The 3,298-nt window shown below is 39.1% G+C and overlaps 1 long non-coding RNA gene across 1 annotated transcript in view; it reads left to right on the top strand.

The window, feature by feature from the left end:
- Positions 1-2,882: 2,882 nt before the first annotated feature.
- Positions 2,883-3,298, top strand: part of LOC108539894 (uncharacterized) — a 5,037-nt gene continuing 4,621 nt past the window's right edge. Inside the window, exon 1 of the long non-coding RNA XR_001888518.1 lies at positions 2,883-2,925. This is a non-coding gene — a long non-coding RNA (uncharacterized LOC108539894). The remainder of the gene's footprint in view (positions 2,926-3,298) is intronic.

Here is a 3,298-nt window from a genome sequence, read left to right as displayed (position 1 = left end):
TTATTAGAGACAGGGTTTCGCCATGTTGGCCAGGCAGGTCTCAAACTTCTGACCTCTAGTGATCTGCCCACCTTGACCTCTCAAAGTGCTGGAATTACAGGCATGAGCCACTGTGCCCCCCCTAGAATCTTAAACCAGTGGAAACATCCCCCCAAATCCCCAAACAAATGATATTTAATGTTATGAGAGTGCCAAATTTTAATAGGACAAACTTTTCAGATTATTCCACTGTTAATGGGTCCACTTAAGTATTTTAATTTACAACTTACTGATTGCAAACTAAGTGCAATTTTTTTAAAAAGAGGTTTTAGGTAGCTGTAATAACAGATACAGATCGCTTTAACTGGTCAATTCTATTATTTGGCTAGTCTCTGCAGAACATGCTATAGTAATTAGTTTAATGTATTTAGTTAAATCAGATAATTATAAATATCCTAACAAATGAGTAGGTGCATTGTCCTTCAATTTAAAAAAATTTACTAGCCAGGTGCGGTGGCTCACGCCTGTAATCCCAGCACTTTGGGAAGCCGAGGCAGACGGATCACCTGAGGTCGGGAGTTTGAGACCAGCCTGACCAGCATGGAGAAACCCCGTCTCTACTAAAAATACAAAATTACCTGGCCATGGTGATGTATGCTTGTAGTCTCAGCTACTCGGGAGGCTGAGGCAGGAGAATCGCTTGAACTCAGGAGGCAGAGTTTGCGGTGAGCCGAGATTGTGCTATTGTACTCCAGCCTAAGCAACAACAGCAAAACTCTGTCTCAAAATAAATAAATAAATAAATAATAAAATAAAATAAATTTACTTTGAAATAATTAGAGATTTGCAGGAAAGTGCAAAGATAACACAGAGAGGTTCCATGTACTGTTCACCAAGTTTCCTCCATGGTTATATCTTACATAATTATGGTACACTATCAAAACCAAGAAATTGATATGGTTCAATACATGTGTATAGTTCTGTGTCATTTTATCACACATGGAGATCTGTATGACCACCACTGCAATCAGGATGCAGGACTATCCCATCACCACAAAGCTCTTTCTCATGCTACCCCTTTACAGTCTACTCATCCCCTCCGCCTAGCCATTCCTAACCCTGGCAACCACTAATCCATTTTTCATCTCTATAATTTTGTCATTTTGGGAATGTTATATGAATGGAATTATATGGTAGGTGACCCTTTTGAAACTGGCATTTTTTACTCAGCATGATACCCTTGAGATTCATCCAAATTGTTGCATACATCAGTAGTTCATTCCTTCCTATTGCTGAGTAATATTCCATGGCATGGATGTACCATTGTTTAACAGTTCACTTATGAGGGGACATTTTGATTGTTTCTGGTTTGAGTCTATTACAAATAAAGCTGCTATGAGTATTCGTATACAGATTTTTATGAGGACGTAATTTTTCATTTCTCTAGGGTAAATGCCCAGGCATAAAATTGCTGGGTAAGTGTATATCAAGTTTTTAAAGAAATGGCCAAAGTAATGGGCACAAAAAAACAAGAAGAATGAATACGGAAACCATACTTGATAGCACAATAGGGTGACTATAGTCAACAATAACGTAATTGTATATTTTTAAATAATCCAAAGAATGTAATTAGATTATAATTTAAAGGATGAATGTTTGAGGAGATGGATACCCCATTCTCCATGATGTGCTTATTTCACAGTGCCTGCCTGTATCCAAACATCTCATCTACCCCATAAATATGTACACAGAAACTATAAAAAGAAATGGCCAAACTGTTTTGAGTTTTTCCACATCCTCACCAGCATTTGGTATTATCACTTTTTTTTTGTTAAGAGAAGAGGTCTCTCTCTCCCTCTCCCTCCCCCATCCTCCACACCCCGGGCTAGAGTGCCTCCCCCTGCAGCACAGGCTAGGGTGCTGTGGTACAAACACAGTTCACTTCCTCCTTGGCCTCCTGGGCTCAAGGGATCCTCCAGCCTCAGCCTCCTGAGCAGCTGGGACTACAGGCAGGTTTCACCATGCCTAGCTAATTTTTTTTTTTTTAAATAGAGTCAGAGCCTCACTGTGTTCCTTAGGCTGATTCTGAACTGCTGGACTGAAGTGATCCTCCCCCCTGAGCCTACCAAAGTGCAGGGATTGTAGGTGTGAGCCACCGCACCCAGCCTTCTTTTGTTTTAGCTGTTCTTAGAGATATGCAGTGATAGGTCATTGTGATCTTAATTTGCATTTACCTAATGACGAGTGATGTTGAACATTTATGTCAAGACATGAGGTTTATCACTAGTTTCAGGGTTTCTTTTGGCAAATCACTTTACTTACTCCAGCCTCAATTTTCTCATATGTTAAATGAGAAAATTGAACTATATGACGCTTAATGGACCCTCCAGCTCTACAGTTCTGTGTGCTCATAGATCTACCCTGGGTAAGTTGTTTTTGCAAGGTGAGGGAGCTTATACTTTTTTCTTTATGTACCAGCATCTCCATATACCAAGAATCGACAAGTAGTGAATCTTATCCATGGGTTTCATTGACATTTCCATGAAATGTGTGGTAACTTGCTTCATTTGGCCCTTTAGGCCTTGTTCAGCCTTTAAGTCACATCATCAAAGTCGGAGGAAAAAGTTTCAAACTTTCGTAAATTTAGCAGGGTCTTTATTGATTTTTGATTCACTGAACAGATGTCTGAACTCCTTTGTTCCCACAGAACATAGTGTCAACGAAAAGAATCTAACTCTGTAAAATATTTGAAGAGATTTATTCTGAGGCAAATGTGAGTGACCATGGCCTGGGAGGTCCTGAGAACATGTACGCAAGATGGTCAAGGAGCAGCTTGGTTTTATATATTTAAGAGGGGCGTGAGACATCAATCAAATGCATTTAAAAAATACATTGGTTTGGTCCAGAAAGATGGAACAACTCAAAGTGGGGGCTTCCAGGCTACAGGTAAATTTAAACATTTTCTGGTTGACGGTTGAGTTTGCCTAAAGACCTGGGATAGATAGAAAGGGAATGTTCAGGTTAAGATAAAGATTGTGGAGACCAGAGTTCTTTTGAAGTCTTGCAGTGGCTGCCCTTAGAGACAATAGGGCACAAATGTTTCCTATTAAGATCTTAGTTATCTCTTTAGGATTGGGAGGGTCTGGAAGAAAAAGATTTGGCTATGTTAATAGAGATTCTTTATGGATGCAAATTTCCCCTGACAAAGAACAGCTTTGCAGGCCCATTTCAAAATATGGCAAAGAAACATATTTTGAGGTTTAAAATGTATATATATTTAAATCAATATCATTAATATTTAAATATATTAAAATTGACA

This window comes from Rhinopithecus bieti, unplaced genomic scaffold (genome assembly GCF_001698545.2).
Source record: "Rhinopithecus bieti isolate Rb0 unplaced genomic scaffold, ASM169854v2 scaffold_15676, whole genome shotgun sequence".
Lineage (NCBI taxonomy): Eukaryota > Metazoa > Chordata > Mammalia > Primates > Cercopithecidae > Rhinopithecus > Rhinopithecus bieti.
Note: the sequence above shows the minus strand (reverse complement) of the source record. Positions and strands in the feature narration are given on the sequence as shown.